This window comes from Lissotriton helveticus, chromosome 6 (genome assembly GCF_964261635.1).
Source record: "Lissotriton helveticus chromosome 6, aLisHel1.1, whole genome shotgun sequence".
NCBI lineage: Eukaryota > Metazoa > Chordata > Amphibia > Caudata > Salamandridae > Lissotriton > Lissotriton helveticus.
In genome coordinates, this window is record NC_136067.1 from 401,242,116 (window position 1) to 401,256,395 (window position 14,280).

Below are 14,280 nucleotides of genomic sequence, written 5' to 3' on the forward strand. Positions count from 1 at the left end.
TTCTTAAATTAGTGTGGGTGGTCTTACTTCTATCACTGTCTTCAATGGTATGTCCTTTTGAACAATCACAACTGGGATCATAATCAAACAGGTGGTTATCCAGTATCTCCCTCTCCATCTTTCCCGGATCAAGGAAAAGGATACATACCCATGAGACATGATTACGCTCACTGGGTATCAGAGCGCCATTAGTTGGTGTTACTTCTACAGTCTCTATCTGCAATATTAATTCAGCATCTGACAGCCCACAGTCCAGTCTCTGTTGTTGAAAAATGAATTCTTTTGGTAAGTCACCCTCTTTTGCCAGTAACTCTGGGGTCTCTGCTATAATTGTATATATTGCCGTGGTAAAGTCCTCCAAATCAGCGGGTCATGCTCCAATCTGGGCTCTGCTGGAGGAATGTACCCTTACTGCCATGATTCTGGAAGGTGTAACTCCAGGGGTGGAGCAAATCATGGTACCATCAAATCTCTTCCTAACAGATAAGCTTGAGCAGCTGGAGAGGACAGAAGACAACCGCCAATATGCCTCCCTCTTTCTGCCATCTCAGCTGGTTCGGTAATAGGAACCCTTATAACCTTTATACCTTCCCCAAAGAATCCTTATGTGTCCATTGATCTGTTGTAAATCGGAGGGGCTCCCTTTCCAATACATGATTTGGTTGCTCCTGTGTCTATTAGGAATGCACATCTTTTGTTATTGATCACTACCATCACAGTGGCCCACAGGATCCATCTGTAAAGGATTTCCTCCTCTCACAAAACCTCCTTGTCCACTTTGAAGTGATGTCCCCATGGGGGGGGGGGGAGGTTGGATAGGTGCTTGGTAGCTTTGCAGAGGCAGTCCATGCTCTGCTTGGGGCATCACTGGCGCCTGCACATTTTGTAATGGTGTTTGGGGCACATATATGATTTGTGGACTTGGTTGTGGTTATGCTGTCACATTTCCTGGTTGATTATACATTCCTACTCTTCCAATTTGCTCATCCCATCTTTTTGTTTTGCAGTCTTTAATAAAATGCCCAAACTTCTGACAATAATAACATGCCTGATTCCTTCTTGGAGGATCCATCCTACCTCTTCCTATTCCTCTTTCTCTAATACTTCCCTGTACCTTTACATTATTCTGCTGCCATGTGTACTGTTGTTGGGTGATCCATGGGACAGATCCCACAGACATTGCAGTCATCTGACTGGCCTCTGCCACTACATGCCCATCCACAGCTCCTTTTTGCATCAGTTTCCGCTGCACTAGCTTAGCTGCTGCTTTCTGTGCTGCTTAATGTTTGTTCTTTTCTTTTTCTTGCAAAAAGTAGGACATGTGCACTTACATTTTATATGTTCTGGCACTAAAAACTCCCATTAACACTGGGTTGCTTGATTACATTTGATACCTGCTAACTTTAGATTGTGAACATATAGATATATGCTGTTTACAGTCAAATAATTGTAATTTAAAATGCTCTTTGGTGGTAAAGTCGGATTTGAATTCACAATTCTGAAAATGCAGAAACTGTCATTTTCCTGTCCCAACCATATGTGCCTGCTGCCAGTGTCCTGGGTCACATGACTGTGAATGGTTCTGCTCTTGGAGTTGAACATTGCTTCCAGACAATAATACAAAGGGTGTGTACGTATGTACTGGATGAACCATCCTGGTAGGACAACTGTGGAGGGGCTGTACGGAGCCCCACTTACATTGCAAAGGGCTTTGCCTTCTGCACACACAAAGGAACCTGACTTCAGACCTGTCCTGCCTTCTCTCACCTCCAGGCAGCTTGAAGTCTTAACACGGGAAGGTAAGAAGAAGCTTCCAGAAACTAATGTGGGGGTAGGACAAGGACTCCCTGACACAAAGGCTGGCATCAGTTATAAATATTTGACCTCCAGAGTCACTCATCAGATCTCTCCTGAAGTTACAGAAAAGTGGTATACCATGTACCCAGGGGCTGTAATCTAAATGATTCTAGTGGGCCTGTAGCAATGGTTGTGGTACGTTTAAGTTTTTCATGTCCTTGCAGTGACAAAAGCAAAATCCGTTTTTCACTGCCACGAGGCCTACTCCTTCCATAGGCAGACATTGGGGATTATCTAAAATACCTTTTGAGCTGTAATTCCTGATTGGAAAGGAGTAGCTACTTCATATTTATTATCTTTACAATGGTGATGATAAATCCTCTTTAATGGTAAAGTTGGATTTGATATTACCATTTTACAAATACCACTTTTAGAAAGTGGCCATTTCTCTGCTCTTAACTTTGCACCATGTGCCTGCAGCCTATCTCCAATACATGTCTTGGCTAAGTGAAATCTACACTTTGTGTATTCCCTCAAGACAGTTGCAGCACAGGAAGGGCTGGGTGTGATGAGATACATCTAAATTAATCTGCACACTGATAGGCTTCCATGGCAGGAAGGAGGAGAGGTGGCTCATACTTACCTCTTAATAGGTTGTGTCCTGCTCTAGCACAAAGGAATGATTTACCACCTGTTAGTATTCTGGAGCAAGGCCTAGGTTAAAAGGGATCATTGTGCACTTCAGAGAACCTTTTGAATGCAGCCCCTACATCAAAGGTACTTTTGCTTATAAGTACCAGGTCTCTGGCCCTATCAAATCAGTACACTACTGGGCCTGGGAAGAACTCTGCGGGAGGAAAGACTTCTGTGCTGAAAGGATTGTCAATCTGCTGTGACTGACTGTTCTGAGGAACTACTTTTTTGCTTTGTTGAGCTGACTGCTGATCTCCCCTCTTTTGAGGACAGAATCTGAACTCATCTCTCTGGACCCCAGGGTGACCCTAGGGGCTTTGTAGTTTGCCCCCCATTATTTTGCACCCCCATTAGGGAGGCTCAGGGATCCAAAAGACTTCATTTTAATTTTACACATCCTTAATTTCTGCACTTCACGGCTGAGAGCAGCAAAGCACACTGCCCTGGGCCATCTCAGCCCTGCTCTTAACCTGAAAAGGATTGTACCCCTCACTATCCCTCTCAACCAATAACTCATTTTTTCACAGGTGGCTTCTAGCCTATTCTCGAATGTGTCACCCCCTTTTATTGTATTTTTGTTGTAATTCTCTATGGGGGTAGAATTTATTTTTATAAATGCCTCAGTCAAAAGGAGGAAGACCTAGAAGAACAGGATACAGTCAATATCTATACCATTACAAGGAATAAAGGTCCAATTTCTATCATCTTCTCAATATTAGCATAACCAGGCAAGAAAAAAGAAATGGGCCTTCCTGAGGCCAAACAAGCAACAGCGCTACCCCAACAGAAGCACAGTTATTGAGGCCAGAAACCTTTCAGCAACAAAGACAACAACAAGAGGACCCGGAGAAATCCCATGGTCACCCCTACTAGATTCAAACAGGGGTAGGGGTGAGGGTAGGAGTGGGGGCTGTAGTTTTGTTTGCTCTCATTGCAGAAACATAGTTGACACCATCAGTAACAGCTAGGTTAAATATCAATAGGTCTTATCCATTCCAACAACCGCTGTGTAATCCTGTAATTTTGGTCCGCCGGGAGACCCGATGATGGATCACCGTGCAGTGTACATCACAGGAACGTTCTGGTTGGATGGGGAAACTCCACATAGGGATAGCGAGAGTCAAATTTTAATGAAGATAATAGAGGTTACCCATAATAATAATAAAAATAATAATAATAGGTGGCCTGCTACAGGGTTAGGGAATCAGGTGGGAAGAGCATGAGTAAAGAAAAAGCATACCTTCCACCATCCAACCAATGTGTTCGCCCTGTTCAGTCATGGTAACGGGGGTGTCTCATAGCCCTTACAGCACCATCCTTCTCATATGCAGTCACTGTAAATGTGGGGTGAAGGGAGATGACCCTCCAGGGGTCTCCCATGCATCTATGGATGGGGAGCTGCGTTTTCTAGAAAGGGTTGTCTAGAATGGGTTCCCAGATGCGTGTGAAGGTTTCCACTTTGTTTTGCACCCAGTATATAAGTTTTTCATATGTGGCCATCTTGTAAATCTTGGACAACCATTCAACATGGGTCCATCTGTGCTGCAACCTCCAGTGCAGCAAAATACAAATATTCACCGTAGTGAGGCCTTTGGGCAGCAGATTCTCATATGGGTCATTAAGGATAGGATGCCGGGCATGTCATGTAGTAGGTCTAACTTTCTCATCAGTGCAATAGGTGTTTGTAGGGCCTCATCAAGAGAAGACTATATGGAGGATCAGTACTTGGACAGCTCAGAGCATTGGAGGTGTATATGGGGTATGTTGCACTGGTCATGGGTGCATCTCCAGCAGGACATCTGGTGCAGTAACTCACCATTTTCAAGTTTCAGGGAGACCAACAGCAGTCCTGTAGTGTCATGAACAAGGTACAATTCATCCCTAATGTCCCTGTCAAAGTTTCCTACTACATGAACCTAGTCATCTTCAGAGTATTTTGTGTTTAGCAATTGTTTCAAAGTGGCTCATAACTGCAGGAGAAAAGGTTGGGAATGAAGATGGTGAACTATGAGAATATACAATCTAGAGATGACTCCCCCTCCCCCTTTTGAACATCCCCTAGTGCTGCAAATATAGCAGTACAGGGGATTCCTCATATCCCATAGCAGGGAATCCAGCCTGTTGGAGAAGGAGTGTTTCAGTTGCATATATTCCATATCTAAGACCTGGGTAGGTGGAATTCCTCTTGTAAATCTGCAAAGGATTTAAGCTGCTTGTCAGCGAGCAATTGCTCTAGAGTAAGGATGTCCCCCTGTTTTCAGAGGTCTTATGACATAAGTCGTCCTCCCACACAGATACTGGCATTATGCCATAAGGTTGCTGGCCTATGTATTTGAGCGTCGCTTTTGAGGAGTCGATGAGCGTGGGTCCATACCTTGAACATGGCATGGATAATAGATTTGGTAGCATGCAGAGAGAGCAGGCTGAGGCTATACAGCATATGTTGGCCCAGTCCGGCACCTGTCATTTTTTGTTCACTTTGGACCCAGAGAGAAACATCCCCTTTGGTTGGCAAGAGGTAGAAAAGCTGGGACAAATGAAGCTCTGTTTGGTAATGCTCAATACATGGGAGGCTCATTCGTCCATACCGTCTTTGAGCAATTAGTTTCAATATTATCAGCCTAGGCTTCATATTCCCACATATGAAGCGTTTGATACCTTTGACAGCCTCTCACAGTACAGAGGTCCTAACTACAAGAGGCAGCATTACCAGGAAAAACATGAATCATGGTACTACCACCATTTTCACCGCCTGCACGTTTCCCCCAGAGGGATACATTCAGTTGGGTCTACTTTGCATAGTCCATCTTTGTTTTGGCTATAAGTGGGTCAAGGTTTTCTGCAACCATCTGCTCTAAATCTCTAATAATGTACACCCCCAGATATTTCAGGCGATCTGCCTTCCATTGAAATCTATATTCCGCAATAGCAGCTTTCGTGGTCATCCGGGAGAGTGGCAGAGCTTTACTCTTCTTCCCATTAACTCGGTAGCTGGAAATTGGAGATACTTCTGCAATAGTGGACATGAATGTCGACAAGGATGTGAGCTGGTCTGTAAGAGTGAACAAGATGTCGTCAGCATACAAAAGCATTTTGGAGATGCCCTCTGGCATGGGAATCCCTGCGATCTGCACTGTATAGTGCCACCAAGGCTCCAGGGCAAGAAGAAAAGCCATAGGTGCGAGAAGACACCTCTGCCTCACCCTTCCCCAATCTGGAAGGTTTGAGAAAGGAACTCTCTGCAATTTACTTGCGCATAGGGGTGCGTCATGATGCCATTTGACCTCGGAGATAAAATAGTCACTATGTTCGAGCCTCTGGAGCTTTCTGAACATATAAGGCCATTCGATTCGATCGAATTCCTTTTCGGCATCCAAGGAGAGAGCAACCCTGTCCTTATATGGGCCAGAGTGCGTAGATGATTTCAAGATCGCCTACCTGATACAAAAACCACCTGAGAGCTATTAACTGGGGTGTGAATTACCTGCATGAGTCTAGTGGCCAGAATTGCTGCCAGTATCTTCACATCAGCCTTCAGTAAGGAGATCTGATGATGCTACTGCATAGGGGCCAGTCCTTCCCAGGTCTGGGGAGGACCATGATGTATGCTGTGTTTGAGAGGGCGCCCAGGCTACTTTTTCTCCTCTGCTGCTTAATAGGCATCATAAAGGTAGTTCACCACATCCACACGTACTCATCTATAGATCTTCCCCAGAAAACTATCTTCCCCTGTTGCTTTGTTGTAATTTCACCTGCTAGGTGAACTTGTCACTTATCATTAAGGCATGGAAGAGCCAGTTCTTCAAAGAAATCGTTCTCGTCATGGATATCATCAGGATTATGGAGCTCTGTATAGTAGTCCTGCGAAAGTGGCACCTATCCCCTGCGGTCCATAATTAATAGGCCTCTGAATCCTCTGATGGCTGAGATGGGCATCATGGCCCTTCTTTGTCACGATTGAGCGGCCGACAGGTGACCAACTTTTCGCCCTGTTTGTAAAGACGGGCGTGTATGCGATGCTGCATTTATTCTGCTTTACTGGTAAACCAGGAGTTCAGTTGCATTTTTACTTTTCCTAAAATATGTCTGGAACTCACATTCAAGTGAGCAAGGTGAGAATGTGTAACAGACATGATATCCCTCCCCAGCAACATGTTGCTCTGCCTTACATCTTTTTCTATAGCAGTCCCTCATTATTTGTCTCCTAAAGGTGGCTTTCACGTTAACCCATAATATCTGGAGTGATGCGTCAGATCTTCTATTGTCAAATATGTGTTCATGTGCGATTTCAGTAGTGCCACATCAGCATGCATCTTGTAGTGGGATATTATAAAACCCCATGGTTTTCTGTGAGGGTGGCGCAGGACCGAGTTCAAGCTGAAGCCGATAGTAGAATGATAGTAAAGTTCTAGTTTGAGGAAGGTGCTATCCTGCATATTTGCTGCTACCACGTGTCACCAGGAAATATTTCATTTTTTGACTGGGTGCTTTGGACCTGCGAGTAGTATGTAAAATCCATGTGCACAAGGTGTAGCACTCATCATGTATCAGTCAGACCATGATTGTCTTGTAAATTCCGCAGTTTAGCCCTATCTCTGCCAAGGGGAGTGTCCAAATGGCAAGTCCTGTCCGAAATTACATTTGGTGCTAAGTTCCAACCTCCCCCCAAATTCATCCTCGTGGCTCCCAGCTCTGTCAGTTTTCAATGGACACAGAGGAGGAAAAGCTCTTTGTTCACTATGGGTGCGTAAGGAAGCCAACCCCAAGGACCCAAACATCCTAAACTTGCCCATCATGAAATGACCGTCATCATTCATCCAAGAGCATAAAACCTGGCACTGAAGTGACTCCCTCACCAGTATGACCACCACACATCTCCGAGACTTTGGCTGCCTCGTCTGCTCCCCCTTTAACTGTGGTAAGTGTTGGCAGCTGAACAAAACCTGCCTCATCCAAACTCTTACATTTTTGCGGATTCTATGCAGGATAGGTGAGTCTCCTGGAGTTGGGCAATATCTTCCCATCTGAAAGTCAGATAGGACAGTATTTTCTTTCTCTAAACATAACTCGCCATGCCATTTACACTGAAAGAGACAATCTGTAAAAGTTGCTTTGTCATTGTAGGAGACAGAAAATGTGATGTGATAGATGTCAGATGCTGATTGGTGGACATGGTAAGGAGTAGGAAATGGAAAAGGGAAAAGCCCTAATACTGAGTCAAGGGGAGAGAAAGAAAAGGACAGGCTATGGCAGCGGACGAGCTTTGTGTACTTGGCAGCCAAATAGTGAAATACACAGAGTGGGTATTTTGTTGGTGGATCTAAACATCCAGCTAAGGGCTGGCCACTGCGGGGAGAGCGCAGGATGCCAATTTGCAGATGGCATATAAGGATGTGGTGGCAGAGGGGAATTGGGTAGAGAGTATGTTAGAACTGAGGGTCTCTAGTTGGCAGAGGTAGGTACCTTTGACCAAATAGGGACCCTTGCTTCTAGTCAGGATAAGGGGGATACACTCTTTAGATAACCCCTGCTCACCCCCTTGGTAGCTTGGCACGTGCAGACAGGCTTATCCGCAAGGCAATGTGTAAAGTATTTGTACCAACATCCACAGTAACACAGTGAAAACACCACAAATGGACACCACACCAGTTTAGAAAAATAAAGTATCTTTATCTAAACTATATAAGACCAAAACAACAAAAATCCAACATACATAATTTAAAAATATGACTTTAAAAAGGTTTCAAGAACTTGTACCATAGAAATCTATGGTCTTCATGTCTTGATTTATTGCAATGTTGTTCTTCTTAATACAATCTAGCCGCCAACATGTGGTTCGTCTTTGGTGGTATAGACCATTGACTTCTTCAGGGTTATTGCTAGACCAACAATTCGCAATTAATAGGTAAGTGATATCGACGAGTAATGGCACGAGCACCCACTTGCCAGGTCAACATGGCAGTTAACAAACTGAGCACAGGCACTGTGGTGGCAGGCCTGAGACATCTTTTCAGAGCTACTTATGTGGGTGGTGCAATCAGTGCTGCAAGCCCACTTGTGGTACCAAAGGGGGTGGTGATGGACGGAGCATCTGAACCAATCAAACACTCACACCCAGTCAAAAGATCTAGGTTTGATCCATCACCGTTCTTTAGCCCACTCTGCCATCCCAGTTCAGAGATGGCTATATGCAAATCAGTCAGACCCTGTGCCTCATGGGAACAGTCCAGCCCGAACTGCCAAGCCATGCCTTCCCTGGACCGGAAACAAGCTTCCGAGGACCGTTTTCTGGCATTACAGCCGTCTTCAGCCCGGCTTGCTTGAATCCAGTGGCAAAGTGAGCAAGGGACTCACTTCTGAGCATACCCTGCACACTTATGGCGGCCAAAGCGGTACAGAAGGGGGTGGTGATGGACGGAGCATCTGAACCAATCAAACACTCACACCCAGTCAAAAGATCTGGGTTTGATCCATCACCGTTCTTTAGCCCACTCTGCCACCCCAGTTCAGACATGGCTATATGCAAATCAGTCTGACCCTGTGCCTCATGGGAACAGTCCAGCCCGAACTGCCAAGCCATGCCTTCCCTGGACCGGAAACAAGCTTCCGAGGACCGGTTTCTGGCATTACAGCCGTCTTCAGTCCGGCTTGCTTGAATCCAGTGGCAAAGGGAGCAAGAGACTCACGTCAGAGCATACCCTGCCACACTTATGGCGGCCAAAGCGGTACAAAAGGGGGTGGTGATGGACGGAGCATCTGAACCAATCAAACACTCACACCCAGTCAAAAGATCTGGGTTTGATCCATCACCGTTCTTTAGCCCACTCTGCCACCCCAGTTCAGACATGGCTATATGCAAATCAGTCTGACCCTGTGCCTCATGGGAACAGTCCAGCCCGAACTGCCAAGCCATGCCTTCCCTGGACCGGAAACAAGCTTCCGAGGACCGTTTTCTGGCATTACAGCCGTCTTCAGCCCGGCTTGCTTGAATCCAGTGGCAAAGTGAGCAAGGGACTCACTTCTGAGCATACCCTGCACACTTATGGCGGCCAAAGCGGTACAGAAGGGGGTGGTGATGGACGGAGCATCTGAACCAATCAAACACTCACATCCAGTCAAAAGATCTGGGTTTGATCCATCACCGTTCTTTAGCCCACTCTGCCACCCCAGTTCAGACATGGCTATATGCAAATCAGTCTGACCCTGTGCCTCATGGGAACAGTCCAGCCCGAACTGCCAAGCCATGCCTTCCCTGGACCGGAAACAAGCTTCCGAGGACCGGTTTCTGGCATTACAGCCGTCTTCAGCCCGGCTTGCTTGAATCCAGTGGCAAAGGGAGCAAGAGACTCACGTCAGAGCATACCCTGCCACACTTATGGCGGCCAAAGCGGTACAAAAGGGGGTGGTGATGGACGGAGCATCTGAACCAATCAAACACTCACACCCAGTCAAAAGATCTGGGTTGGATCCATCACCGTTCTTTAGCCTACTCTGCCACCCCAGTTCAGACATGGCTATATGCAAATCAGTCTGAACCTGTGCCTCATGGGAACAGTCCAGCCCGAAATGCCAAGCCATGCCTTCCCTGGACCGGAAACAAGCTTCCGAGGACCGGTTTCTGGCATTACAGCCGTCTTCAGCCCGGCTTGCTTGAATCCAATGGCAAAGTGAGCAAGGGACTCACGTCTGAGCATACCCTGCCACACTTATGGCGGCCAAAGCGGTACAAAAGGGGGTGGTGATGGACGGAGCATCTGAACCAATCAAACACTCACACCCAGTCAAAAGATCTGGGTTTGATCTATCACCGTTCTTTAGCCCACTCTGCCACCCCAGTTCAGACATGGCTATATGCAAATCAGTCTGACCCTGTGCCTCATGGGAACAGTCCAGCCCGAACTGCCAAGCCATGCCTTCCCTGGACCGGAAACAAGCTTCCGAGGACCGGTTTCTGGCATTACAGCCGTCTTCAGCCCGGCTTGCTTGAATCCAGTGGCAAAGTGAGCAAGGGACTCACGTCTGAGCATACCCTGCCACACTTATGGCGGCCAAAGCGGTACAAAAGGGGGTGGTGATGGACGGAGCATCTGAACCAATAAAACACTCACACCCAGTCAAAAGATCTGGGTTTGATCCATCACCGTTCTTTAGCCTACTCTGCCACCCCAGTTCAGACATGGCTATATGCAAATCAGTCTGAACCTGTGCCTCATGGGAACAGTCCAGCCCGAACTGCCAAGCCATGCCTTCCTTGGACCAAAAACAAGCTTCCGAGGACCGGTTTCTGGCATTACAGCCGTCTTCAGCCCGGCTTGCTTGAATCCAGTGGCAAAGTGAGCAAGGGACTCACGTCTGAGCATACCCTGCCACACTTATGGCGGCCAAAGCGGTACAAAAGGGGGTGGTGATGGACGGAGCATCTGAACCAATCAAACACTCACACCCAGTCAAAAGATCTGGGTTTGATCCATCACCGTTCTTTAGCCCACTCTGCCACCCCAGTTCAGACATGGCTATATGCAAATCAGTCTGACCCTGTGCCTCATGGGAACAGTCCAGCTCGAACTGCCAAGCCATGCCTTCCCTGGACCGGAAACAACCTTCCGAGGACCGGTTTCTGGCATTACAGCCGTCTTCAGCCCGGCTTGCTTGAATCCAGTGGCAACGTGAGCAAGGGACTCACATCTGAGCATACCCTGCCACACTTATGGCGGCCAAAGCGGTACAAAAGGGGGTGGTGATGGATGGAGCATCTGAACCAATCAAGCACTCACACCCAGTCAAACCCAGATCTTTTGACTGTAGGCACACAACGTGACATTCCCTCCTCCCCAAATTCCTTCACCTTACCACCCTCTACGCCCAATAACTGTCGGAATCAGGGTCTGTTGTCCACGGCGTAGCCTTTTTATTCACATTACGCTAGTCAATTTACCACAGACCATTATCAAAGAAAGATCTGCTTCTTATATATAAGAATTATTCACAGCATCATACTTAGCTGCATCACATGTCAACGGCAGTAAGGAAATTAGGTACAAGTTCACACTTTAACTCGACTGTACACAGCTTGGCCGAACATTTAAACGTTACACTTTAACTTTTTAGCTTCAACCGTACACTAGAACTTGGCCGTACATTTGAACTTGGCCGTCTCTGCCACCAATGTCCCACTGTGCTGCGCACATTGCGCCGTCAGGCTCCAACGCGCTACAGCCAACCGTTACTTGACATCCAGGGCACCGCATACCGCACCGGGGTACCTGAACACAGGCAGCCTCCTAAAAATACTACTGAGTCCATACGTTGTGGGTTAGGGCAGTAGAGTCCAGGTCCACTGTGAGGTCGGTCCCTCCTCCCCGCCGACCCACTACACATGTGGAATCTACCCCCTCCTGGGGTCCATGGAATGGTTGCACCTCCATTGTTGTTCATCCCCCTTTGTTGTTAACTGTCAGCGCGCCACCACAGGATTAGAAGCTCCCCGGCGCCCTCGCCCTCCCCCCCAGGATGCTGACTTTGCTCCAGAACATTTTCTTTGTTTTTTTTCTTCTAAATACGCACCTGTTGTTAAAATTGCTTTGATTAAGTTGTTAATCGCTCCAATTAGACTGATAAATTAACCCCCAAGGTAGAAGCTGACTATGGAAGCGAACTGCACATAATAAAGTGATATTCGCTGTGCCCAGAGTGCCATCTCGGCCCCACTTTGCAACCACCTTTCCCAGTTTTCCACAAAACATCCTTGCCCATTGAAAAATGGCCTATGCTGGAGAACATGCAGGACAACTTAACTATATGCCTATTTCATCCACCATGAGTGGAGAACATACCTGTTTACCAATGGCATACACTGGAAAATATGCAGTATAACTTCACCATATGCCCATAGCGTTCACTATCAGTGGATAACGTACTTTTTAAAATGTCCGATGCGCATAGCACTAGGGGCACTGGTTACCGCCTTGGCCCACCGGGCAGCAGTTAATTGGCGCTAGGGAAAGCCCATAGTGTGCACTGAGTTATTACATAAAAGGGCACTTATGTTTGAATAGTGGGCATCGGAGCAGAAGTATTGTGTATTACTTTAAGAAGAGTGCTATCCCGCCACAAAGCTGTTTTCCACGCCTAACCATAAGAAAATTGTGTTGCCCTTGTTAAAGGCAATAGGAAGCTGCAGCATTGATTATGCCCCTACGCCAAAATTAGTCACCCTGGCAGGCAAATGATTTAAAACCCCCAACGTATGTTATGACCTTAAATTTTTGTAAACACACTGCATCGACCAGGATGCCTGGAGCCTCGCTCACACCTGTAGCCTATCCAGTGAGAATTTTCAGGTAAGGCCCGAAAGTTTGTGACCACCGGCAAGTTGGCACCCTCTCTTGCGCGCCCGGAGCCCACTAAGCTTAATTGCACTTATTTGACCCTTGTTGGGAGCCACACTAGATGTCCCATCTACCGGGAGACATTGCGCACGCTTAGCTAGCTTGTGTTCCTCATAAGGTGAAGAAATTCCCTTTGATATACCGCTCCCACTACCGCGGCCTGATGACTAGCCAGATTATGTACTACCCTTAAGAAGTAGTTGCTGGTGCAGCCAAGCAATCAAATACCCTGATGTTTTTGACGTCCTACGATCAGCATGATGACAACTGCTTGTCTCAACTTTGGTAGGGAGGCGATCCTCTTGAGACAATGTCCTTCTGACGGATCTCGCTTAGGCTGTTATCCATATTAGTAGGACCAGTGCACCCCGCTATTGCTATGACCCCAGCTAGGTGGTTGGCACAGCTTAGATGTTGATAAGTTCTTTCCCCATAAATAATAATAACTGCATTTTGAAAGGTGATAATTAAATATTATCGGAACAACTAATTAGCACCCCATGCAAAATTCCATACACCTTTTGCTACAAGACACTAAGCCGGCTTTAAATAAAAGTAGGATTTCAGATGGTTTTACTCTCTGAAATTACATACTCACATCCATAGGTTACGATGTATAACTTCCAGGCCCCCTCTGACTCCGCCCGACAGGAACATCACTCGACATCTACGATGCTCTCGACGACGCTCCTGAAGTTTAGGCTTCTGCCTAAGAGGACAAAGAGAATGAAACTCTCCAGGGCACAGCCTTAAGTACTTGCTAAGTTTCGTTTCCCATAGGTTTCGTTTTCATGATACCTCACGAAGACATCACCACCAATCACCGTCTTTTTGTCCTGGGGCCCAGAGGAAGAGGCTCAGCCCCATGGCGCAACTAAGGGCGCCCCTCCCCTAGGAGGGGGGGTGCCTGTTCAACACTGACAATATGTTCTTTTCGAGTAAACCTAAGAAAATGAAATGGGGACACGAGAGAGAAAAAGAAGCACTGAAGGTTTTCACACTGCCTGGTTTAACAGCTGAGCTTAGTCTGCACTGAATGAGCATTGCTAACTAAAACAAAAAGAAGTTTAGTACCCCTATTATAGACTTAATCACTCCTGAGACAGTATACGCTGTACCTTTTGACAATCTCTGTATGCCCAAATCTCTGTAGTTGAATGAAAAAACTTTGCCAATGACAATCTGAGCTAATATCTCTTCTTTATCAAAGAAAACTCTCTTCAAGATTATGTAATAGTGTTTGGTGGTTCAAATTTACGTGACTGACTTAAAAATGTAATATGAAAAATGAGGATTATTTCGCTTCTTGTGTAGAAACAGTTGAGTGCAAAAATAAGAATGCAAAATCCTTAATGATGTTTGGGACATGAAATTAGTGTTCAAGTGCAAAGTCTATATCCTT

The 14,280-nt window shown here is 46.4% G+C and overlaps 1 long non-coding RNA gene across 1 annotated transcript in view; it reads right to left on the minus strand.

The window, feature by feature from the left end:
* The window catches only part of LOC144761384 (uncharacterized), a 66,158-nt gene extending 52,578 nt beyond the window's left edge, over positions 1-13,580 (minus strand). Inside the window, exon 1 of the long non-coding RNA XR_013595699.1 lies at positions 13,477-13,580. This is a non-coding gene — a long non-coding RNA (uncharacterized LOC144761384). The remainder of the gene's footprint in view (positions 1-13,476) is intronic.
* Between the last annotated feature and the right edge of the window lie 700 nt (positions 13,581-14,280).